Source organism: Choloepus didactylus, chromosome 8 (assembly GCF_015220235.1).
Source record: "Choloepus didactylus isolate mChoDid1 chromosome 8, mChoDid1.pri, whole genome shotgun sequence".
Classification (NCBI taxonomy): Eukaryota; Metazoa; Chordata; class Mammalia; order Pilosa; family Megalonychidae; genus Choloepus; species Choloepus didactylus.
The window spans coordinates 128033461-128060641 of NC_051314.1; positions in this window are offsets into that span (position 1 = coordinate 128033461).

Below are 27181 nucleotides of genomic sequence, written 5' to 3' on the forward strand. Positions count from 1 at the left end.
GGACATTCTTATGCGCTATATAGATACCCCTTTTTAGTTTTTATGTATTGGAATAGCTAGAAGGAAATTCCTGAAACTGTCAAACTGCAACCCAGTAGCCTTGATTCTTGAAGATGACTGCATAACCATGCAGCTTACATGGTGTGACTGTGTGATTGTGAAAACTTCGTGGCTCACACTCCATTTATCCAGTGTATGGACAGATAAGTAGAAAAATGGGGACAAAAATGAAATGAAAAATAGGGTGGGATGGGAGGGATGGAATGTTTGGGTGTTCTGTTTTACTTTTATTTTTATTTTTTTTTTTTGAAGTAAGGAAACTATTCAAAAGTTGATTCTGATGATGAATGCACAACTATATGATGGTATTGTGAATAGTTGATTGTACACTGTGGATGATTGTAGGGTATGTGAATATATCTCAATAAAACTGTATTAAAAAATAAAAGTTTTAAAAAATTACGCTAAGTGAAAGAAACCAGATACAAAGTACAACATATTGTATGATTATATTTATATAAAATGTAATTTTAAATAAATTTATGGAGACAGAATTAGCTCAGTAGATGTGTAGGGCTGGGGGAGGTTAGAGGGATTGGGAGGTGATTGCTAAGGGGCTTAGAGTTTTTCTTTTTGGAGTAATGAAAATATTCTAAAATTGATTGTGGTGATGAATGCACAACTTTGTGATTATACTAAAAGCCATTGATTGTACACGTTGGATGGATTGTATGGTAGGTGAATATCTCAATAAAACTGTTTTAAAAATAATGTAGCCCCAGGCACTTAGCACTATACTCCATGAGAAAGATCACCAGCGGCTCCCAGGAAGTTTTATTACAGACTCACTGAAGTTAATACCACTTACACTAAATTAACTATTCCAAGGACATTCAGTAAGGTTTCTGGAGATGGGGGCTAAACAAACAAACAAAAAATTCATTTGCTTACAGGCGGCAGGGTGTTTCTGTGGTTCTAGGAATGTTCTATTTCTTACCTGGGTGATGGTTAACGTGGGTTGTTCATTTCATAAAAATACATTGAGCCGAACATTTTTTTTTTTAAATGTCTTATTGGGGTATAATTCATGTCATACAATTCACTCATTTGAAGTACACAATTCACTGGTTTTTGGTATATTCACAGATCATGTGCAACCATCACCATGGATGCCTCAAAAAGAAGCCCTATATCTTTCAGCTATCACCTCCCATCCTCCCTGGCCCGAGGCAACCACTAATCCACTTTCTGTCTCTATAGATTTTCCTCTCCTGAACATTTCATACAAATGAAATCTTATAATGTGCAGTCTTTTTGGATCTGGCTTTTTTCATTTAGCATAATGTTTTCAAGGTTCATCCACATTATAGCATGTATCAGTAATTCATTCCTTTTTGTGGCCAAATAATAATCCATTGTGTGGATATATCACATTTCATTTATCCCCTCATCCATTAATGGGCATTTGGTTTGTTTCCAGCTTTGGCTGTTATGAATAATGTTGCTATAAACATTTGTACACAAGTTTTGTATGGACACATGTTTTCATTTCTCTTGATTATATACCTGGGAGTGGAATTGTTTGGTCATACGTTAAGTCTGTGTTTAATATTTTGAGGGACTGCTGAACTGTTTTCCAAAGTGGCTGCACTGTTTTACATTCCTACCTGCAGTATGGAGGTTCCAATGTCTTCACATCCTCATCAACACTTGTTATTATCTGACTCTTGGATTATAGCCATTCTAGTGGGTGTGAAGTGTATCTCATTATGGTTTTGATCTGCATTTCCCTGATGACTAATGTTGAATATTTTGGTTCACATACTTTTCTTAATGTACATCCTATGTCAATAAAAAGATGTTTTTAAAAAGCACTTGGCTCTTGATTCTTGATACCCATGAGAGTTGCTCAGCCTGAAATCACAGAAATCAGAGCTTCATGGTAGAGATTCTGCATCTTCCAGGTTGGGTTGACTTCTGTGGCTACCCAAACACTCTTGATTCCAAGCTAGAATGGAGTTTTTCACCTTTTCAGCAAGGGATTTTCTTTGGATTGTGGACTGCGGGTTGCTGAGTGTACACACAGTCACGCAAAAGGTATATATCTTTCTACATGCACTCAGAGATATATCAGGTTGTGGATTGGAAGGGGAGGCTATTATTCAGACTTGGGTCAGGTACCTGGAAGATCAGGTGTGACATCGGACATTTTTGGCCTCTTTAAGTCTTTGTCTCTTCATCAAGCTCCAGACCCTTGTCTAGAGCAAGGAGATCAATGCACTTGGTCCAGACATGGGCCTTGAGAACAGAATCCTCTCTGGGTCAAGTGACAGGTGAACCTTAACAACGTATGTTGTTTTTCCCCGTTTTACTTATGCGGCAACTTGGGCCAAGAACAGTAAAGCAATTTAGCCAAGTTTCAAGGTAATTTAGGCGGCAGAAAGACTTACATCCCAGTTCATCGTCTTCTTGGAAGAAGGGAAGCTGAAAGCTTGATGACTTGATGCCTTGGCATTACTACCTAAGTGGAGTTAGCTCTGCCTGATGCCTTGGTCCCGAGAGCGCTGGTTTAGCTCTGGTGCCAGTCGCCACCATTCAAGACTCCAGGTGCTTAGCAGTCTTCTCCTTCAGTGACATGTGGACTGGGTTCTTCCTTTTCCTCCTATCAGGTGCAAAATCTTGATGTTTCTGGTTTTGTCCAAGCACTAGATACCTCCACTGCTTTGAAGATTAAGGTAGGTTTGTTGGTTGGGGCCTCTGGGAAGCAGATTTGAAGAGTTGGGAGTGCAAGAGGGTTTTTGAAGAGTAAGACCTGTGAAACAAAAGGGAAGAAAGTGGAATAGGGTAGGCAGAGCCATCAGACCACAGCACATACCTGACAAAGTCTTTGCCAGCCTACAGGAGAGTTCCAAACAGAGATTGCCCAATTGAGGAGTCCCACATTGGGCAGAAATGGCCCAGCCCCTGTACCGCCATCTTGCTCAGCCATTGGTGAGCCCCTGCCCCAAGGAGTGTGAGACCTTATCTGGGATGCTGAAGTGGATCCTGAGGGGGCTAAATTCTGGAACATGTCAGCTGATCACTCTCCTCAACCCCTTTCTTGCAAAGGAGATGTGAACAGTGCATCTCCGCATGGGCCACATGAAGCTGGTACACCAGATAAAGTCAGGCATTCCTATAGGAACCAGTTACTGACATGCCAGTTCAGAGAATCACCTGGAGTCCCAGAACCAGACTGTAGACCTAAACCCAAGTGGATTCCTATCTCCTGACCCCTTTTTTTTTTGCAGTTCTTATTAGGGGTGGTTCGTCGCCAAGCTTGGGGAACTCTGTGAGGTTTTGGGACAAAAGCCAGTCACAGTTCCATGACTCAAGAACGTGCTCAAGGTCTTGGGTCAGAAGAGCTACTCCAATGTTCATTGTGCTGTTCTTCCTGAATGAATTCAGATCTCTGCTGATGTTCATAGTCACTGCTGTGGTCATCATCATCTTCATCATAACCATCTTCCTAGGCATCAAACAGCATTCTTTAAATACCAAAATCTCTTTGACGCTAGACTGAATTGCAATGTGAAGGAAAAGCTTCCAATTTGTCCTGTTCTCTAAAAATTTCTTGTATTAAAGGTAATCACGGAAGGGGGCAGGTGTGGGGGCAGGGGAAAAAAATAAAGTTAATCACATGCTAAGCCAAATAGAGATGAACTGGGCTCTGCTGTCCTGGGCTTCCAATTTCCCATCTGTAAAATGGGAATTATTATAACAGCCTCCCACCTAGCTGTAAAAGACTAGAGAGACTTCAATGAGATAATGGAGGTGAAAGCCTTTGAGCACCTCATTCCAATGTTATCTGAACATCTCTTGCCTCAGGCTCTTGAAACCTTTTAAAAATACCATCACATTTTCATCATATAAAAATTGCCTGAGAGACCTCATCATTACCAGCACTTGTGGGAAGCTGGCATTCACCCTTATGTTCCTCTATGACCACAGAGTCTTGTTGACCAGGAGAGACCACAAAGGGTGTATTTTCCTGCTGGTTTATTTGCAGAGTCCTCTCAGGCAGAAACGGAAGGCCCAGAGGGTCTTATTTGCTGCTTCCCCTCTGCTTGGACCCAGGTGGTGGTTCTCCAGCACAGCAACTGAAGAGCCTCCTTGGCATGGTTATGCTGGTTGCCAAGCTAACTTTGATCGAATTCTACTTCATACTGCAGACCCACTAAGAGAAATTTGCCCACCATTTATATCCACGTGACTAGTATGTCATGTGGTCAGAGCATGACCAAGGTACTGTGGAAACATGGGGAAGCATGGAAAGACAAAGCCTGCTAGAGGAAGGAACTCCCTCCACCTCTTCATTTACAGTTGAGGCACACATGAACAGGTGCAGAGCCAGTGGGACACAGTTCCCCTGACTGAAGTCCTCCTGGTTCTGGTTTCTGAGTTACAGAGATGGGGTAGAAAAAGCTGGGCTTTAGAGCTAATCAGATCTGGCTCAGCCACTTACTGTTTGACCTTGGCAAGTGACTTAACCTCTCTGAGCTTTAGCTTCCTCAGCTATAACATAGGTATAGTAATACCTGCCCTCAGGGTTACTGTGAGGATTAGACGTAATATGTAAGGAGTGACCAGATCATATTAGGCACCCCAAAATGGTGATTAAAATATTTATTATGTTTTCATAAATTCAACAAGCTGTTTTTTAACATGTATTTTTTTATTCGTTCATTTGTTCAAACATCCATTCATTCATAAAACATTCATAAACTTAGGACTGTGTTGAGCTCAGTGGGGTTTACTATGAAATAGAAAGCAGGGTCTCTGAGCTCAAGAAACTCAAACATGAATTGAAAACACTAGAGAGGAGTCAAATCATAAAATGGAGACAAATCATACCTTCTTCACTAGCTGTTGTGAAAGTTAAATGAGCTAAGGTGGCAAGGTGTCTAGCTCAGCATCTGGCCGGAAGGAGACTCACCAAAGGGTAAGCAGACTGGAGTAGCTTCTTACACGGGGGGCAGAGGAGGACTTGGTCAATCAGCCCTGAAGCTATGAAGCTGAAGGTTTGGGGTCCCTCACTTAGATGGGCTTCTTCCAGGGTTCTGCATCCAATTTTGTTTTTTGTTTTTCCTATAGAGTTTCCTTCAAATTACATAAGCTTCAGAACCCACACGTCTTAGATTATCCTTGTTAGGGGATTTGGGTTTTAAAGTCAGATGATAAAATAGAATCTACAAATGCACCCTTCACATCTCATGCTCACAGAGTGCCAGGAGTACATGGTTAAGATAAAGAATCAGGAAACCTTGTCATCTGAAAGGAAGTTGTTAGTTAAGGAATGCATAACAGTGAGATGATTTAGGAGCAAGGATTTGAAAATCAGAAACTGTGTGGACCGAGAGAAAAGACGGAGGGGGCAGGAGGTGCAGGATGTAGGGGTGGGGGAGTATACTTGGAGCAAAATGCCCATGGCGTTTTCACTTTGCATGTTCAAAAAATGTAAAGGTGGAAGGAGTTTGGAACCGCATTCCCCTGGACTCCACTCATTTGGGCACCCTGACTTTGGGCAGGGCAGGGAATCTTTCAGAAGTTCAGTTTCCTCATTTGTAAAATGATGATAGTAATATACCTATCTCACAAGTAATATTGCAATAAACAAGGGAGACATCTACGTGTTTCATAAACTATAAAGCGCTCTGTTTATCAACATTGATTCCAATTAATTTTACTTGGACTCTTGAAAGGATTTTCCTGTTCACAAAATGCTTGATACTGGGTGGAAAGCACCATTTGAAAAAAATCCAGAACCCGGTGAGTAAAACTCCAGCTTATTACATGACCTTGAACAGTTATCTTAACTTCTCCAAGCCTCATTTATGGGAATAAGTATACTTTGTTCAATATACTTTGCAATTATTGAACAACAGTGAAGCGACTTTTTTTTTTTTTCACGTAAAGACTGATCTTTAAGTTCCCTGGGAGGAAATAAATTCAAATATCCTAATCTGATCTTTGCTAGAATTTCTTAGGACTTTGGGTAACAGGGAAGGAAAAGCACTGAGAGTCACAGTCTCTGCTTGGATGAAACAAGGGGCTGTAATGAAAACCACAAAAATAGTAGACGTAGTTGGGCAGTCGAAGTACAATAGTAACTTCCTTTGGTTGAATGCACTGTGTATGGTAGCTGTTTTACATGTATTTTGGGGTCAAACTCTCATAACATACCTGTATGTTTGGAATTGTGATTTATGATACACAGATAAAGAAATTGGGACTCGAAAGCTTTGAGTAACTTCCCAAAGATCCCATCTCCAGTAAATGGTGGAGGTGAACCTCAAACTCAGGTGAGTGGGAAAATCTGCCCTTCTGAGTATTCAGGGTTGATTTTTGGCTCCTTTTTGGTCAGAACAAGGAATGCAGAACCTGTGCTTTACAGGATGAGCCAAAAGACCTGTTATAGGAGAGATGTATGTGAGTTAACCTGCTGTTGACTCCAGCATGTTGTGCAATAGCTAACTATTATTTTCTTAATAGTGAGAGAGAAAGTCTCCATCCATGCTCTCACAGGGAGGGAGCTGGATTCCGATGTTTGATGGTTTTTGCCTGTATGTAATGACTATTTCTGTTAACCAGTGTCTTCAAAGGCCACCATGGTGCCTGGATGACTCAGGAAAGGCTTGTACTCCAATTTCCCTAATGCCAGGGACTGTTTGAAAGCAAAGACTGCTGTCTATATCGGGGCAGAGTCCACCTGCGATATTTGACTTCCAACACTGTCTGAGGGACAGAAAGGATCAGCATCTTAGCATCAATGGGAGGACTCCCATCCTCTAGGACCTCCTGTACCACTGACCATCCTCCCTTCCTATCCCTTTAGGCAGTGTCTCTTCTCCATCCCATGCTACACTCGTTGGTTCACAGGTCTTCACTATTAGATGAGTAATAAAGAGTAGGATATGTCTGCCCTTCTGGCCAATCCCAGATCTAAAGTTAACATGTCCAAACACCATATTATTATTATTACCAATGATAATAAGAGGAATAATGAGCAAGAATTGCTTTTATTAAATAAATCAGTAAAATGTACTTTACAACACGTTCCAGAGACATGAAAAGAGGCTCTCTAAATGCTTGGATGGTGTTGCAGCTTGTGTTGCTATCCATTATGAGAGAGTTTCTCTACAATTACTTGACTCTTGACAGCAGGTTAGGACTCATCTTATAAATATATAATAACATAAACGGACTTTCTGTTTATCAACTACATTATAAGTGCGTGTTTCCCTCCTATAATCCCCGCTTTAATAGGCACATTTTGAAAATGATATCATAATTGTAGCCATTTAAAACCAAGATATTTAACCATCATCAGTTGTTGTTGTTGTTGTTGTTTTTTTCCATTTGGAATAAATGGAAAAATCTCTATTCTTTAACTCTTATTCTCTCTTTTTTCCAGGGCCAAGAGCAGTTCTCTGATCAGGCCAAGCACGCAATAAAAGTCCTCAACAAGAATTATTCAATGAATGAATGATAACAACAAAGAGCTCCTAGATCATCTCCATCACCCTCTTGCTTCCATCTGGGGCTGTATCTGAACCAGACTTGAAGGGTAGCAAAAATAACATAGCGAGGTTATAATTTGAAACTAAAATATGTCTCCCATTGAAATGCAGACTTGCCCTGGTTTGGCAAGAGGCGCACCCAGTCTTTGGTGTACCTTGTGTATTTGACATCTGTAATTGATAAGATTTTTATGCCTCCTTCCTCTATACCTCAAAATTATTTTCAGTAATAATCATTAATAAACATTTTTCTTGCCATGTTCTTTAGTTTTAAGATAACAATTAAAAAGATCAAACACCAATATTAAAGACATTATCCAAAGTTAATAAAATATTTCACGATGTTGGATGATTTCGCCACCTTGTCTCTCTAGATAACAATGTCCAAAGTAAGAAGCTCCATCTTCCCCATACGTTACGGCTGTCGCTGTTGACCAGTCTCTTCCCAGGAGAAAGGAAGGAGGCTGCCCGGGTCCCGCAGCTCACAGAGGACCCTGGGCTCCAATCTCTCTAACACCAGGACAGCTTCAAGAGCAGAGAATGCCATCCCTTTTGGAGCACGTCCTAAATGAACTGTTACCAAACGAAATACTATCCCTTGCAGTTCACACTCTGTTTTACTCTTTTAGGTTTTGAGCGCAAATAAGAACTCTGAGTTTTCACATAAAATGACAGAATTGAAGTAATTCAAATCCTGTTCTTTGCCTGCTCAATCACTGTGCTGTTGTTGTTTATTTCAGGTCAACTGTTCAAATCCAGGAATATGTGTTTCCACCAGGGTTGAAGACATGGACTGTACCCAGCATGGAGCTCAAGAGATTCTGAACCATTGTGAACATACCTTGGAAAGAGACGTTTAAATAAGCCCACAGGTGTGGCTGGGAGTGGGGGAAGAGGGGTACAGAATTTTATAACTGGGAGTTCTTTAAATTAACTCCCATATATTAATGCAATGTTTATTAAAAATAAGTAATGAAAATGGGCTAATTTGAAACATATATGTACATGTGTGCATGCATGTGCATATTTAGAATCAACTCAGTGATGGCAATAACTCTATAGAACTTACACGAATATAAGATTTTGTAGGGAGGAGTATTTTATCACTAACTTTGTTCAGAATTGCCAGCGCATGGTGATACCAAAAGGCAACAAGACTTCGGTTTCATTCCTTGTTTTAAATTCATTACAGACGATGCCCCACTTACTGCCTGCAGGCAAACCTTCCATCTCTGGTAGGTCCACTTACATGTGGGTTGGAGCCTCATCCTAAGGGGGCCAGGGAGGACAACATGATCTAATTACAAGGCTCATCACCAGAGGGAGGATGGGCTTCTTAACACAGTGGAGGTTTGCCCCTCACCTTGGCCTCCCTGCCCAGCTCCCTCTGGAACTCATGTCTGAGTCCTGTGGGGTTGAGGTGGTGGGAATGAAAACGGTTGGTTAAACACTCTGTAAGAGGAAGATGCCCAGTAATAGGGAACCAACCATGGACCCACGGGTACTGCCACTGAAACACTGGAGGCATCCATCACTATAACATGAAGTGAGATTTCTGTGGCCTTGCAGTGAAATGACAAACTCCACAGACATCATCTCGTTTCAGGGTCCCAACAACTCTGGGAGGTGGATACCGTCATTGCCAGCTCTATTTTTACAGCTTTCTGGTCAACTCACCTGTGATCCCAGAGTGAAGACGTGAACCCTGCTTTTCTTAAGCTTGCACTTTCCTGAGTGGCTCTTGTGGCCTTGAGTGGGTCTGGTGAGGGAGAAGCCGTGAAGTGTGAGCTATAAATTCTAGTAGTATGCAGCTTGTGAATATGTAGCTTCAGATACCAGAAGTGAAAACTGTGGCCTCTTTATGTTTTGTTTTGTTTTAGTTCTCAATTTTTAAAATTGGGATATAACCACATAGAGCCAAGTGCACAAATCAAACATCCAGTGAGCAATAACTATAACCGTGGAACAACCACCAGATCAAGACATGGCACCTTTCCAGCACACTTGCAGGTTCTCTCACACCCTCCCAACAGAGCCCACCCTGTCTAAGGGTCACCCCTGATTCTGACTCCACCTCAAGAAATTAGTCTTAAGGCCTTTTACTTTTAAGATCATGTCTTCTGCTTAATTCCCTGCAGTAGCTTCTCCTAACACATGAAGTAAGAGTCCAAGCCTTTTTTTTTTTTTAATTAAGTTCAGTTTTATTGAAATATATTCACATACCATATAATCATCCATGGTGTACAATCAACGGTTCACAGTACCATCGTATAGTTATGCGTTCATCACCCCAATCTATTTCTGAACATTTTCCTTACATCAGAAAGAATCAGAATAAGAATAAAAAACAAAAGTAAAAAAGAACACCCAACATCCCCCCCCATCCCACCCTATTTTTCATTCAGTTTTTGTCCCCATTTTTCTACTTATCCATCCAAACACTAGATAAAGGGAATGTGATCCACAAGGTTTTCACAATTGCACTGTCACCCCTTGTAAGCTACATTGTTATACAATTGTCTTCAGGAGTCCAGACTACTGGGTTGGAGTTTGATAGTTTCAGGTATTTACTGCTAGCTATTCCAGTACATTAAAACCTAAGAGGTGTTATCTATATGTGTGTAAGAATATCTACCAGAGTAACCTCTGGACTCCATCTGAAATCTCTCAGCCACTGAAACTATTTCGTTTCATTTTGAAGAGCCCAAGCCTTTTCGACTTCAAGGCCCTATATGACCTGGCCCCATAACCTCTCCCACCTCCTCTCCTGCTTCTCTCCTGTCACTCGCTCTGCTCCAGCCACACCAGATGACTTGCCATTCTTCCAAAGTGCCCGGCGAGCTCCCATCGTGGGGCCATTTTGCCGACTATTTCATCTTCCTGGAATGCTCTTTCTCGAAGTATCTCCCAGGCTAACTCCTCCACCTCTTTCAGTTTAGGCTCAGATCCCACTTTCTCAATAAGTCTGCCTTGTTCCCCGCCCCCTCCCCCCCCCCCCCAGTCTAAAATTGCCGTCTGGACCTCCAGTACCTCCAGTGGGTTCCCCTACAAGCTTCCATTTTGTCTATGGTACTTAAACCCTTCTTGCTGACTCTGATTTTTTTCTTTAGAATGCTTGTTGTTTATTGCCTGCATAGGGTAGACGCTCAATAATCATTTACCTAGCTAGTGAATTTACCATCCTCGAGGAGCTTACATTCTAGTGAGGGGCAGGAACAATCAATGTGTTCAAAGTGCTTTGCGAATAGGAAAAGCAAGTCATTAACTCTGTTGGGAGTGGGGGTGCGGGTGGTGAGAGCTTTAGGAAAAAAACAAAAGTGATCCTTGAGCTAAACCTTCAAGGATGAATAGGAAAAGCAGAAAAGTTGGGGTGTAAGGGAGGCAGGGCACTCAAAGCAGAGGGTTCAGCATATAAAGAGAACAAAAGTATGAAGTTATAAGATAAGCCAGTGTGAGGCGGCCAAAAAATTTAACTTAAGAATTTACAGCCATCTTTATTTACCCCCCTTCCTCCAATAACCCTGACTTCTACCATCTTTTTTGTTGGTTTGTTTTTCTGCTTAGATACAGGATTCTTTTAGGTTGGTCGATGATAACCATAATTCCTTAATTGACTGAAGTGCCAAAATTCACTGCCGTGAAATAAGATGAGGAAGATACCAGAAGAAAATATCCAGGAGGGTGAATGAAGCTGCGGGTGATGGCGAGGGAGAGCCAAAAAAGAGGAAGAACTAGAAGCTGCAAAGATTTTGAACAGCTGCCAGGGAGGCTGGAGCTTTAGAGAGAAAATATTTCTCTGAGTTCTGCAAAGTGCTTTTTTTCTCCCTGAGAAAATTTCAGGAAAGAACAATGTTGTTGTCATGCTTTTTGGAATCAATTTGTGTTTTTTTGTTTGTTGGTTGGTTGGTTTGTTTTTAATGAAACACTGAGCTGAGTCTGGCCAGAAGGTAACCCGGTCTAATTTGGGTTGTGCTGGAGACTGACAAAGGATTTGATGCAGGTGAAGTACAAGTTGTAGGGGGAAGACAAGGTTGGGAGCTGAGGCCGGAAAATCATCCTGTAGTCAGGGGTAAAGAGCTTTGTGTTCCCTGCTGAAGGCTTGAGCTATTCCTTCCAGGCAATGGGGAATTTTATAGAAGGGGAGTTAGTGACCAGATCTACATTAAATGTGGCATTTGACAGGGATAGGCTGATGGAGGGAATTATACAGGCATTTCTCCAACAGTAAAGGAGAGAGATGGTGAAGGTTCCAAACTAGGGAAGAATAAGAGACACATACATTTAATGCACTAATGTTCCTTCAAAGACAAGTCCTTCTTGTCACTACCACATCCCCTCCCCTCCCCAAAGAAATGAGAGTCAATTTAGAAGTAACGTTGATCGGTGGTCTGACCTAGAAGATCATCTTCAGAATGATCCTCAGGTTTGGGTAGATGATGAAGCCACTTACCGAGGAAGGGAACTCAGGACGAACAAGTCAGCAGCTGAGAGAGGGGGCTAAAATATTGTGTTCAGGTTTAGAAATGTTGAGTTTGAGAAGCCCCCGGGACACCGAGAGAGAAGCCTGGTGAGCCCCTGGAATAGGAATCTAAAGCTCAGGAGGGCTGAGCTAGAGATTTTCATGCCATCACCATGGGCATTTAAATGGTCATCCAGGGACAGTGTGGAGAAGGAAAACGAGATCCAAGGACATATGAAGAGGGGTGGAAGGGGGGTGGCAGAGAGTGGAGTCAATGAAGGAGGCAGAGAAGGCAGCTAAAAACTAAAAGGATACCCAGGAGTTGTGCCACAGAAACGGAAAGAGAATTTCAAGATTATTTCTCACTTTCTCTCCCCAACCTCTTCCCCCTCCCCCACAACACGTGCTCACACAGACACACACACACACTCCCCTTTTGTGGTAAAATGAGGTCCAGAGTCCAAGAGCTAAAAGACTGTGAAAGAACCCTCCCCACTTTGCCAGCTCACCCCGTGCCTTTTCAATATTTTAGGTAGCTCCACGGACTCCAGGGTGCCAGCTCCTTAGCAGGGACAAGGAAACAATATTAACAACAAAATCTAACCTTTGTAGAGGGCTAGGAACTGCACTACAGCTTTACCGAATTAGACTATCTCACTTAATCCCCTCAAGGGCCCTATGTGGTTTTTTCTTTTAAAGACTTTATTTTGTTAGAACGGTTTTTGGCTTGCAGAAAAATTACGCAAAAAGTACAGAAAGTTGTCATACACTACCCCCACCCCTACGCCCACCCCATTGAGTTTCCCCTATTATTAACATCTTGCACTTGTCTGCTACATTTGTTACAACTGATGAACCTATATTGATATCTTTCTTTTTTTTTTTTTTTGCCTTTATGATATCAAACAATTTAGACTGATTTTTTTCATAAAATTAAATTTTTTTTTAATTAAATGAGCAAAGTGGCACACTCCCACCTCAGAAGCTCTGTCCATGCTGTTCCCACTGCTGGAATGAGCTTTCCCTGAGAGCCCCATTGTTTACCCCCACCTCCTGCAGGTCTGTGCTCAAACATGGTCTTCTCAAAGAGGCGGCCCCTGACCAGACTATTTGTTTAATGGAATTTTATTGAGATATACTCACATATCATGCAGTCATCCTAAGTGTACAATCAGTATCATCATATAGTTGTACATTCATCAACACAATCAATTTCTGAACATTTCCATTACAACGAAAAAAAAGAATAAGAATAAAAGGGAATCCCCAAAACATGCCCCACCCTCCATTCCCCCCATTATTCATTTACTTTTTGTCCCCATTTTTCAACTCATCTGTCCATACACTGGATAAAGGGAGTGAGAGCTACAAAGTTTTCACAATCACATGATCATACTGTATAAGCTATTTAGTTACACAATCATCTTCAAGAATCCAGGCTACTGGATTGCAGTTTAACAGTTGCAGATATTCCATTCTAGCTATTCTAATATACTAGAAACTAAAAAAGGGATACTTACATAATGCATAAGAATAACTTCCAGAATGACCTCTCGAGTCCATTTGAAATCTCTCAGCCATTGAAACTTTATTTTGTTTCATTTTGCTTCCCCCTTTTGGTCAAGAAGATTTTCTCAATCCCATGATGCTGGGTCTAGGCTGATCCCTGGGACTCATGTCCCCTGTTGCCAGGGAGATTTACACCCCTGGGAGTCATGTCCCATGCAGGGGGGGAGGGCAGCAAGTCCACCTGCCGAGTTGGCTTAGAGAGAGAGGCCACATCTGAGCAGCAAAAGAGGGTCTCTGGGGTGACTCTTAGACACAATTGTAAATAAGCTTAGCCTCTCCTTTGCAGTAAGAAGCTTCTTAAAGGCAAGCCCCAAGATCAAGGGTTCCACCTTCTAAATTGGTAGTCCCCAGTGCTTGTGAGAATATCAGGAATTCCCCAGGGGGGGATGTTTAATATTTCTACCTTTTCCCCCAGTACTTCAAGGGGGCTGTTCTGGTTTGCTAATGCTGTTGTTATGCAAAATACCAGAAATGGATGGGCTTTTATAAAGGGGGCATATTTGGTTACAAAGTTACAGTCTGAAGGCCATGAAAATGTCCAAATGAAGGCATCAACACAAGTATACCTTTATCGAAGGAGGGCCAATGTCATCTGGAAAACCTGTTAGCTGGAAAGGCAGGTGGCTGGTATCTGCTGATTCCAGGTTGTGTTCCAGCTCCACTCTCAGCTCCTGTGCATTCTTCAAAGTGTCTCTCTTGGCTGCAGCAAGTTCCTTCTGTCTGAGCTCTTACAAAGGGCTCTAGTAAACTAATCAAGGCCCATGCTGAATGGACAGGGCTGCTCCTCCATGGAAATTATCTAATCAGAGTTATCACCTACAGTTGGGTGGGTCACATCTCCATGGAAACAACCTAATCCAAAGGTTCCAACCTAATCAACACTAATACGTCTGTCCCCCACAAGATCGCATCAAAGAACATGGCTTTTTCTGGGGGACATAATATGCACAGAGGCTTTGCAAATACTTTTTTATTCTCTGTCCAGACTACTCTGGGATGTACTGGGGCTTCACACTAACCTGTAGAAACCAACCAGATCTCACTCCCTGTTCAAGGTTCCATGTAATTATGACCAGACTATTTAAAACTCTATCCTCTGACCCTGAAATTCCCTGTTATACCCTCTGCTTTATTTTACCCCACAACATTTACCACTATCTGACATAGTCTACATTTTTCTTATTTGTTTCTTCTCTATCTCCCCCACTAGAATGTAAGCTCTTTGAAGACAGAGCTTTAGGAACTGTTTTGCTGACAGCTTTATCTCTGTCACCTGGAACCATCTCTGGGACTTAGTATCTGCTCAGTAAATACTTGTTTAAGAATTAATATCAAGTAGACCAAGCCAAATAACTCAAGCAAATATCTCAAAACTTTGTTTGAATATTCACTTCTAATTCAGGAAATTAACAATTTTATTGCATACATTTTATTGCCTATTACAAACTCACTATTCAATATGTTACCAAGACTTACATATGTGAAGCAGGAAACTAAAGGAAAGATCAAGGTCTTCAGAATCAAAAAGAATTCTGGCTTTGCCATTTCCTAGCTCTATGAACTTGGACAATTTAATTCATTTCTATGAGTTTATTTTAATTCTCAACTGAAAAATGGGAACAACAACACTCATTTCCTAGGGTGGCTATGAAATAGTGCTGTGTAATAAATGGAGGTTATATTTATTACAGGGTTCTCAGAATCATATTACTATTAACATTGTTCAAACCTTAGCAAGGAGGCAGGTGCTACTCCTGCCCCCATAACTGCAGCCATAAAAGGGTGCATTGTAAATGAGTAATTGTGTTTCTCAAAGTTCCTTAAACCCACACTCATTCTTTCTAATTACAGTCCATATCATCAGGTCAAGATAAGAGAGTTCTGCAGCTAAATGCCTTTAGGATACACCTGCCAAAGGAAATGTCACACAAAAATGGCAGATGGAAAGATCAGTCATATTTCTTGAAGGTTCCCTCCAGATTTATCTTCAGTCCATGCTCTTTCTATTGATTTATTGTTCTTAACCTTGCAATGAGGCTCTATCACTCCTGGGGATTCACAAGTCTCCAGGTTGAGCAGAATGGCTAGATGGTCCCTTATTCCAAGGATTGGAACCTCAAGAGTTGGAGCAAGAAAAGCTGGGCAGAGTCCTTCTAACCAGCTGCTGCAGATGATCCACCTAAAATGGATGCCTGAAATTCCACTGTGGCTTTATTCCTTAGTGTGACTTTGTTATCTTTTGGTCTGCAGAGATGCCTGGGAGGTTACAGTCATTTACATCTTAATGTCAATGAGTTTTTCAGCTCCTTTGTTGAGAGCAGGTGAGAAATGATGAAAGAGAGGGAAATAAAGAGAAAGCAAAGAAGGAACTAAAGAAAAGATGTCAACCATAAAGAAAAGCCTGCAGGGAGGGGAGAATCTTCAGCTAAAGCAAGCCAGCGATTTCACTGTAACTTCTAGGAATAGTCTGGTCTAGGGTACCCCCTCCATGACCTGTCAGTATTTTTCACCTTGTGATGGCTCAGAAGAGGACAGCTGCCACTGCCCACAAATTAGGGATACTTTTCCTACATTCAGTACTTATCAGGGTCTGGAGTATCCAAGATAAGTCTGGAAGCTGAAGGATGAATTGATGCCATATGTAAGCAAGCAAGCAAGCAAACAAACAAACCATCAAAACAAAGGCTGGGTTTCTAGGGGTCAGTGTGGTGGTTCCACAAGAAGCTAAGTATGTGGGGGCCATAAGGTCCTGCAACCTCATTACGGGGTATATACTTGGAAGATCTGAGAGCAGAGACATGAATGGGCATTTGCACCCTGGTATTTATGGAGGCAGTATTTGTGATTTGCAATGGCTGGAGGTGGCCCAAGGGTACACCAACTGAGGAACAGAATGGTGAACTGTGGTGTATGCATACAAGGGAATATTGAGCAATTACCAGAAGGAGTAAAGCTGTGAGACAGGCAATGAGGTGAGTGGATCCCGTAGACAGCATTTTGAGTGAAGTACGCCAGAAACAAAGGCAAACACTATAATGCCTCACCAATATGGACTAACTACAATGTGTAAACTCAGAATTGAATCTTAGAGCACAGCCTCACAGGGAAATGATTATTGTAATGGTCCCTAGATTGTAAGCTTTTACAGCAGTCAAATCTGTTCCTGAATTGTAATGACTGTCTCCAAACTCTGCGCCGCTGATCCCTTTGTGTATAACCTCAATGGTCTCTGGAACATTGGGTATCTGTGTGACACCTGAAACTCAGAGCTAGAGCTCCACAGATATGAATGTCAGTATTAGCACATACAGCAACTGTTAAGAAAAAGAAAAAAAAAAAAAAAAGCTGAAAAAGAACCCAGACTTCAATTAGAGCTATGAATAAAGCAGATCTGGTTAAGACTAAGACAAATCGGGCCAAAGGGTGAAGGTTGAAACTGACTGTGTTAAAACTTCAACTTCCATGTGAGACCAAGGGAAGAGATGTTTATTTGGTGCAGGATCTATATTTTCTAAACAATATAACTTCTACAGTCAGTTTGTTCAAACACCACAATTGCACTGAACTTTGAATAGGAAGTGAGATATGGTAGGTTATATAGGTTAGAGTGAAACAGCAACATATCCCAAAGTAGTTTGGGAAGAGAATAAAATATATATGCAGGGCCACCCTGAGGAGCTGGGGGAAAATGTGGAGGTGTTGGGCTTCCTCACATGGATTGTTGCTGATGTTCTCACAAACATTGCGGACTGACGGCTTGGTATGCTGAGCCCTCTGTCTTGGGGCTTGCCCTTATGAAGCTCATTACTGCAAAGGAGAGGCTAAACCTGCTTATAATTGTGCCTAAGAGTCTCCCCTTGAGTGCCTCTTTGTTGCTCAGATGTGGCCCTCTATCTCTACCTCAGCAGGTGAACTCACTGCCCTCCCCGCTATGTGGAACCTGACTTCCAGGGGTGTAAATCTCCCTGGCAACGCAGGATATGACTCCCGGGGATGAATCTGGATCCAGCATCATGGGATTGAGAACATCTTGACCAAAAGGGGGACGCAAAATGAAACGAAATAAAGCTTCAGTGGCTGAGAGATTTCAAATGGAATCAAGAGGTCACTCTAGTGGACATTCTTATGCACCATATAGATAACACTTTTTAGGTTTTAATGTATTGGAATAGCTCGAAGTAAATATCTGAAACTATCAAACTGTAACCCAGTAGCCTTGATTCTTGAAGACGATTGTATAACAATGTAGCTTACAAGGGGTAACAGTATGATTGTGAGAACTTTGTGGATCGCACTCCTTTTATCCAGTGTATGGATGGATGAGTGGAAAAATGGGGACAAAAACTAAATGAAAAATAGGGTGGGATGGGGGAGATGATTTGGGTTTCTTTATAGTGCTTATCACTACCTAAAATTTTTATATTTAAATATATCAAAGTATTAACAATATCAAAGTATTAACTACATCAAATGCACTGTGTATTTGGGTTTCTTTTCTACTTTTATTTCTTATTCTGATTCTGATTCTTTCTGGTGTAAGGAAAATGTTCAAAAATAGACTGGGGTGATGGATTCATAACTATATGATGGTACTGTGAACAGTTGATAGTACACCATAGATGATTGTATGGTATGTGAATATATCTCAATAAAACTGAATTTAATTTAAAAACAAAACAAAACAAAACAAAACAAAAACGAAGGCTGGAATATTCTGAACTTGGGCTTATCCTGTGTGGTTGTGGTCCTAACTGCTGCTGCTGAAAATTTTTCCTTGCAGGCAATTAGATCTCAATGGAACTTAAAGAAGTTTTTTCTTTTTCCATATATAGCTTTATAGCAATTACTGCATGGTATACACAGTACATTTGAATGCAATGTAGTTAATACTTTGACCAATACTTAATGCTTATATTCAATAAATATCTAATGAGTGCTTGCTCTGGAGTAAACAGGACAGGATGCTGAGGCTACTTCGCTGAACAAGACAGTCAAGGTCCCTGCTCTCCTGGAGTTTATATCCCTGGAAGTAGTGGTGAAGGCAGGCAGCAAATAAGTAAAAATAAATATAAAAATTTTAGGTAGTGATAAGCACTATAAAGAAAACAAGGAATATTGCTATACTGTTTATGCGTGTTGGGATATTATAGGATGGTCAGGAAAATCCTCCCTGAGGAGTTAGCATTTGAGCTCAGACCTGAATTATGAGAATGGTGAAGATGTGCACATTCTGGGGAAATGGTATGTCCAATGTGCCTTAGATAGGAATAAACTTGGTGGGTATCCTTGAGGACTTGTAAGAAGGTCCGTGTAGTTAGAACATGAATAGGGAATTGGGAGAGGCAGAAGAGGAGGTCAGAGGGATGGGCCAAGTCATTAAGATGCTGTAGGTTGTGGCAAGAAGTGTCAAGGACAATGGGACAACACTGGGTGTTTTTAGAGCAGGGAAATGAGACGATGTTATGATTTCACTGACAGGTCCTAATCTCAATAATATTGGAAAGAAAATGTGCTCCACTTTGCCATTTCCTTAGTTTTGGAAGATGCTTAGTGAATGTCTACTGAATGACACATGAATGAATGAAGGAATATATCACATGAGTGAGCAAACTTATAGAGGAAAGGACATTGACCTTCAGCTAAAGTCAGCAGAGGTAGCTGAACCAGTTGCTGGCTGTGTTACTTTGGGTAATTCATGCAACCCCTTCAAACCTCAATTTCTTCATCTGTAGAATGGGATGATACCCCCTGAACCATCTAACTATGCTGGGAGTGATGAGGACCAAATGTGAAAATGTCTGTGAAAAGTGCCAACATGTATAGAGTGATGGATGACGACGGAGTTGATGATCATTTTTTGGCTGGGTGTGGCCACTGTGACAAGCCTTGATTTTAGCCTCAGAGTCTTTGTTAGTCATGAATTGTCTTAAGTTTTCTTTGGAGCCTATTGTATTCATCAGGCTCTTATCCTCTTGGGTAGATGGTCTGCTACCCTCTGTAAAGTAATGTTGCCTTTATTTACCTCTTTAAAGCCTCAAGAGAGAATTCCCCAGCTCCTGTACACAGTAGAAATCTCTTAATCTTGCCTTGGCACCAAGCAGCTGACAAAATGTTTTTGGAGATGCTATCTTATTTGATCCCGGTAACTCTGTAAAGAAGCCAAGTCAGGTTTTATTTCCTCATCTAGAACTCCACATCCACCCCACCTCATTTCCCAAGGCTCATATCCATTCTCAGCTGTGTCTTTCTAGGCTAAAAAGCCCTCCTTTTGGGTTTGTCCTCTTAGGCAGACTCTTTCCAGCTAGGGTAGTGGGTGCATAATTTCTGGGAAAGAGATTCTATAAACAGTGGGGTTTAGCAATTTGTCAGGGGTCCTCTTGCAAATCCAAATCCCTCTGGCTGTAATTGCAGCCCCTGGCCTCTGGTTCTACCTTCCGATGGGATCAGGAGCAGCAAGTCTTCTGACACCAAAATAGTGGCGTCAACTCACCCTCACAGATTGTCGACAGGAAGGAGACTTAGGGACCAGTGGTCTCATATTCTTGTTTTACAGATGCCTGGCAGGATATGGCCCCTGACAGGCAGACTCATGGTGAGGAACTGGCCTCCTGAGGCCCTGTCACATGTTCAGTGCACCATTCCCTCCTCACCCCCATGTGACTCTTTACTTCCTCACTTACTCCCCAGCCTACCAGAATCAGTGGTTAAGGACGTGGCAAGCTTTCAATGCCAATAGAATAGTATGGTATGGTACAGTATAGTATAGTATAGTATAGTATAGTATAGTATAGTACAGCATAATATAGAATGATACAGCATAGTATAGTATAGTACAGCATAGTATAGTATAGTATAGTATGGTATAGTATGGAATAGTATAGTATAGAAATCAGGACTATTTGTGCTGGGTAACTGTTGGGTGACCATTCTAAATTCCTAATAGTGTAGGGCTGCAGAATGCGGAAACTGAAGAGAGAAGCCACGTGAAGCTATTGGCTGGCACCCTCAAAACTGAACAGCGGATTTCTGAGGGCTGCAGAGTGGTACACTGAAAGAGGTGGTCTCTGGGCTCAGGCAGACCCTATTTCAAATCTCTGAGTTTTCACTTACCAACTAGATAGCGAGTGATTGCCCCATCGGGCCTCTGTGTTCTTGATGTTGCAACAGGGACAAGAGTCATGGGATATTCTGGAAGATCAGGTACACTAATCTATGATTTGGGTTGTGCCATTCTCCAGCTCCCAGCCAGAGTTTGGGGTTTGAAGTAGACAGGCTTAGGAGACCAGCAGAGAAAGGCATCTTGGTCATCAAATTGCTCTCAAACACCAGACTTTGTTGGGCTATTTTCAATGAATCAGACACCCATGAATTACATGACCCTTGAAATCGAGAAAGGTATGAAAATAAATGAACATCCTGGGAGCAAAATAATTTTTGGGTTCTGCCAGCTCAAGATCTTTGCAGAAAGTAAATCTATAAGAGATGCTTGATTGATCCTGGAGCTGCTGGCTTCTCCATCCATCGCAGCAGCTCAGCCAGCCCGTAGTGGGAGAGCCCATGTCTGCCTTCACCACAAACTCTCCACTACCCTCACCCAAGGCTACCCAGAGCCAAGATGAATGAGGGGAAAAGGGGCCACACTGTATAGAAGGATTCACAACATGCTTCTTTTAAATATGCATTATGTCTACCGATCTAATTTCGGAAACACTGACTTTTAGTCCTGGTCAGTTGAGATACACCTCTGTTCCTGATCAGAGATATAAGGATCTCAAAGCCTTTGGCATGTTTTAAGAGTTTTTGTTTTTCCTTGTTGAAAGTAGGCAGTGGGCCCACCTGCAATTGCTTTCTTCAAGTTTATATTAAAATGAATTTGCATCTCCTGTACACACATTCATTTTGCAAAAGGTGGCAAGAGATGGCAAGTGGACTAGAGGGTGGTGCTGAGAGCAGAGGGGAGCCAGATTCACATTTACCATCAGATCGGATGAGATACCCATCTTCTGTCTTAGGGTTGACCAGATGCTTTATTTGTGCCCTGCAACCTTGGTTCACGCAGGTGGAATTTATGGGGAGAGGGTGCCTACGCTGTATTCCACGACTCTGAGTCCCAACTTCTGCATGGTGGGCAGCAGGGGTTGTCCCTTTCACCGTAGCTCCCACCATCTGCCCTCATGAATGAATGAGCACATGGGATGAGAGAAGTTCATTTTCCTCTAAGACATTCTCTAAGCATCCCCTTGGCTTTACTGGGATGGATGGATCATTGTGAACTGACTTAGAATCTGCTTCTCTTGCCTAACTTAGTCCTTCACGCCTTTGTGTTTTGAATTGGTGGCATTCACCCCAGAAGGCTGTCAACATGCAGTATTGCCCCATCTCATGCTTATAATAAATAAACTCACTTAAACAGTGTCAGGTGAGATGGAGATAGGGAGAGAAAATATTTTTGAGGGTGTAGGAGAAAGCATCCATACTTCATGGGTAATGTTTTCACTTTGGGACGAAACCCCATCTCCCCCAGTCTAGCTTTTGGGAGTGTCCCGGGGGGTCAAAGTGGGGAGAGCTAAGTTAGTTTTTTTTGGATTTTGCTATAACAAAAGCAAGGCCTCCTTCTAAAAGAAGGGGCAAGGGCAATTTAAGGCCATGCAGTGCATACTAGGTGAGGGTTTTGTAAACACCCCAGTCAGAGATGACAGATTGATGGATAACCATGCATTAGGTACCAAGTGGAATCTTGCACCCCTCCCGTTTCCCTTCCCCCACCGCTTCCAACCCTTTGGCACATCCCCTGTTTGACACTTTTATCAATCTCTGTGTCCCCTTCCAGTGAGTCAAGGGGTATGAGACAGTGGGAGAGCCTTAAAGGAGATTTAACCCCAGGACCCCTTTCCCCAGAGAGGTGAGGTATTGTCTAAACACTTTGTCATGTGAAAGATCAGCCTCTGTTCTCTGTGTTAGGGAGTGCTAACAGAACATCATTTGTAAAAGGGATGAGAAATGCCTTTTATCTTGGCCTGTTTCTTTTAAGCAGGTCTATGGCACAGAGGTTACCTCCCTGGTGAAAATATTCAGCATGCACACCGCCTGTTTCCTATCTCTTTGCAGAAAGGAGGCTCCCTCCCACACTCTCCCACACAAGAGTGGTCTACACTCTTGCAAATAGTTGCTTGTCTACTGGTCCAGAGAATGCAACAAGGTAAGCTTGGCTGATTAAAAAAAAAAAAAAAGAAAATGTTGGTTTCATTTGACTCTGTAGTAGAGCAGGCAGAACTGACCCATGTCTGTGTGGACAAGCATATTTTGCAAAGTTAAAAGGTGGATGAGAATGGAAGAGAAAGCTGTTGGAGTTAGCCAGAACTGGGTTCAGAGGTTGTCCCTGCTACTTTGTGCAAATGACTCCTCCCTGAGTCTGTGTCCTGTTTAAATAGGGATAATAATACCTTCTTTACATGGTTGTCATGAAAATTAAAGATAATGTGCCTGGAACATAGTAACTACTAAATAAATGATAATTATAATGAGCGTGATAAAAGTCATTTGCAATGAGTGCCTCAACAAATTGTCATTGCATATGCATTATTAATTAATTCATTTGGGCAATCAATAAACAAATATTGTTGGATTCTGATGTGTAAGAAACATTTATTGAACTCAGGATTCACAACAGGGAGAATAAGTAAAAATTTATGTCAAGACTTCTGAACTTAGAATTTCAGATGAAAACAGTAAAGGTGACAGGCTAAACAGCAGTCATTTGATTCACACTTTGGAGGACTCCAAGGCATCCTGTTTGAGAGTGAGGGTCAGCTGAAGGTTAGAAGCAACTATGGGTTTTTCTCTCCGGACAAAGCTCAGGTCAGCAGCGTCATATGGGGGCCATTTGTTTCCCATATTCATCCTGTGCACTCGAATGGAATCTAAGTTTCCTGAGAGCAGGGACTACAGAGTCACTCCTTATAGTTCGGCTACTACTGATGGGTTGGAGAAGTTCTGTGTATTGCTACAGTTAATGAATTGGGCCCAGAGCTCCAGATGTAGCTGTGTTTGGAGGTTGGACATTCTGAGATCTGTCCGTCAAGTTAGAACCTTCATTAGAGAACTGGTGGGAATGACAACTGAATTTTTAAAATACAATTCTATTGACATATATTCACACATCATACAATCCATCTAAAGTATACAGTGTCTTGCAATATCATCACATGGTTGTGTACTCATCACCACAATCAATTTTGGAACATTTTCATTACTCAAAAAAAAAAAAAAAAAAAAAAAAACCACACACACAAACATCCCATACCACTTATCTGCCACTATTATTGGTGTGATACATTTGTTACGTTGATGAAAGATTATTAAGATATTACCGTTAACTATAGTCCACGGTTTGCAATAGGTACATCTTTTCCCATGAGCCACGCTGTTATTCATTCCTTGTAGTAGTGTTGTACATCTGCTCTAGTTCATGAAAGAACTTTTTAATATTTGCACGGTTAATCAGTCACCATCCACAGCAAGATTCACTGTGTTATACATTCCCATGTTTTAACCTCCAACTTCCCTTCTGGTGACATACGTGATTCTAAACTTCCCTTTTCCACCACATTCACACACAATACAGCACTGTCAGTTATACTCACAATAACGTGCTACTGTCACCTCTATCCATTTCCAAATGTTCAAGTTTGACCTAGTTAAAAATTCTGCATATATTAAGCAACTGCTCCCTGTTCTCTAGCCTCATTCCATCTCCTGGCAACATATATTCCAGATTTTATGTTATTTGTCCTTTTGTGTCTGACTTATGAGAACTGAATTTTGCAAGGGGATCTGCAAGGAAAGATGGACATTTTTGTTTTCTAGATTAAAAAAAAAATGCTATCCAGAGAGAGAAGAGGGAAGAGGAGGGGGCAGGATGCCTGTCTCTCAAATATTAAAAAGGAGGGGGCAGGATACTTGGGCTCCCTGGAGATCTGGAGCAGGTTGGGGTAAAGGCAGCATGCTGGGTTCTAGCTTTGTTCTGGCACTAACTTGCTGTGTGTCCCAGGTGAGGTGCCTCACCTTTCTGAGCCTTAGGGTCCTACTGTGTAAGAGGAAGGGATTGGCAATGCCGTCACTCAGGTCTCCTCCAGGGCAGACATTCTTTGACTTATTTCCATGGTTCATGGTCATGAAAAGAGCGGTTTTGGAGAGTTACCTATCTGACTTTCTACATATTTCAGGATGCTAAGTCTTCTGGGTCATGCGTGGCTCTCAGGGGATTTAATCAGCCACTTTGGAGTCAAGCCTTGGATTGTTAATGGTATAAGGAGGTCAGGAATTCATGGGCCTCTATACCATGCAGTGAACCAACATCTAAGGAGCCCTCCAGGGCCGGCCACGGAGGAGTCAATCTCCTGCTTGGACGTTCCAGATCTGGGGCCATCCAGCGTTCTAGCTCTGCAGGCAGCTTCAAGAGGCCACAATCCACTTCCTGTCGAAGGCTTTCCATTTGTCTGTAGATCCCTGAAAATGGAGGAATTCGAGAACCTGTTACCCTACCCTCATCCCCCGAAAGTCACTGGGAATTGATTAGCCAGAATTGCCTTAAGGAAGAAAGTACCGATTTATTTAAAAGACTTTAAGGAGTTTACATCGGCCTTGGTCATTCTGTGATTTCTCAATCAAAAGATTTTAAAAACTTGGCCCTCTTGGGGCATTGGTGGTGAGGGGAGTTTGAAATATCTTAGCTGTGGGGATGCTTATCCTCCAAAATGTTGGGAACCACTTGTTGAGAGTCGGGTCTTGTTTGGATGAGTGAATGTGTAGAGATCCACAGATGGGGCTGCAGCTCCCAGGGAAAGACACTGCTCAACGGATGGGAGCATCTCAGAGGCTGGGGCAGGGCTGAGTTCCACATCCCCCAGACTGATAACAATTTCTTTCCTTCCTTTCCCCATTCCTCTTCCTTCTTCCCTTTCTTTTGCTGATTTTTTTTTTTTCTTTTTCAGGTTTAAAATCTTTTGGTTGGCTCGTCTTCAAAGACCCGAGGTCCTTTGTTGGTGGTTCTCAATTTTGACTGTACATTTGAATCATCTGTCAAAATTTAAAAAAACAGAAAAGCATCCTGGTACCTAGGTTCCTCCCTGGTTCATTCGCACCCCAATTCTGGGGGTAAGAGTGAGACCCAGGCAGGAGTAAGGATTACAAATCTCCCCTGGTGATCCTAATGAACAGCCAGGGCAGAGAACCACTGAACCAGGTAAGGAGCCTACAATGACCAGTGAGTGGTCAGCTCTAATTCTCAGTGGGGGCTGAGGCTGGGAGAACCAGGTCTGCTTCCAGGGATCTCTCTGCAGGGCAGGAAGAGGTCACAGCGTGGCGATTGTGCAGGTGGCCTTGGAGAGAGTACTTCACCTTCTCACACCCATTCACACAGGGGCAGGTACAAGGGCATGGGTGGGGGCAATACTGCTCAAAATGCCAAAAAACTGGAAGGACCTAAATGTCCACTCATAGCCAAATGATTCTATAAACAATGGGACATCCCTACTCTGGAGCACCAGGTAGCAGTTCAAATGAATGAGGCACACCTGAATACACTGACAAGTGGGGTGAGAGCCAAAATATGAAGCCACGGCTGGAGGACGGGCACCGGCCAGTCAGAACGGCCACCCAAGCAACCGAAACAGAAGCTGGCCCGGTTGCCCTCCTGGTTTACTCTGGGTGAGCATCAGCTTTGCTGACACATGAGAAAAATCTCCAGGATGTTGTTAAGTGGAAAAAGCCAGTAGCAGAGCAGCACGAAGAGTGCAATCCCCTTTATGTAAATAAAAAACAAACCCTAAAAATAGGCACAAATATACATATTTGACAGTAACTGACAAGAACAAAAGCCAGGAAGGAGATCCAAGGCCACGTGTACAGCTACCTCCTGGGGGTGGGGTCATCTGGGCCTGGGAGTGTGTTGGGGACAGCGAAGGGGCACTGTGATTTTTTGGTGCATGTAATTCTGTATTATTTTATGCAAGTTTTTATGGTGAACACCTATTCATATATTATATGCCTAATGAAAGAATAAAACAGGTAATTTTTTTACAAGAGAAAATGCCCACAGGCCCAAAGATCTGGCAATAGTCCTGGTTTTATAACTTATTGGCAGGACTTGCCATATAATTTTTCTGCACCTCAATTTTCCCATCCATGAAATGGGGATAATATTCCATACTTCACAGAGTTTTAATAAATATTGAAAGAATTGAGAGATGAATTCTTGGGTATGGATAAAAACGTGGCCCTGAAGAGGGGTGGAGAAGGGTGCTTTCTGCCCCTGAATAAAAGTAGAAATGATGTCCTTTAAGGATTTCCCAATTGAAAATTAATTGAAATGTTCATTATGAAAATGAGTGTAAAGTAAAAAGCTCTATACCATGGAAGGGGTTATTGATTGCCTACACCACCCTTTTCTAGTCAAGCCTGTCCATTCCCATTTGTGTGTTCATTCATTTATTCTCCCATTCATCAAATGTATATTAAGCAAGCAACATGGAGAGGGCAAAGAGCATATATGGGCTTTGGAATCAGACAGATCTGGGTTTAAATTCTCCATTGT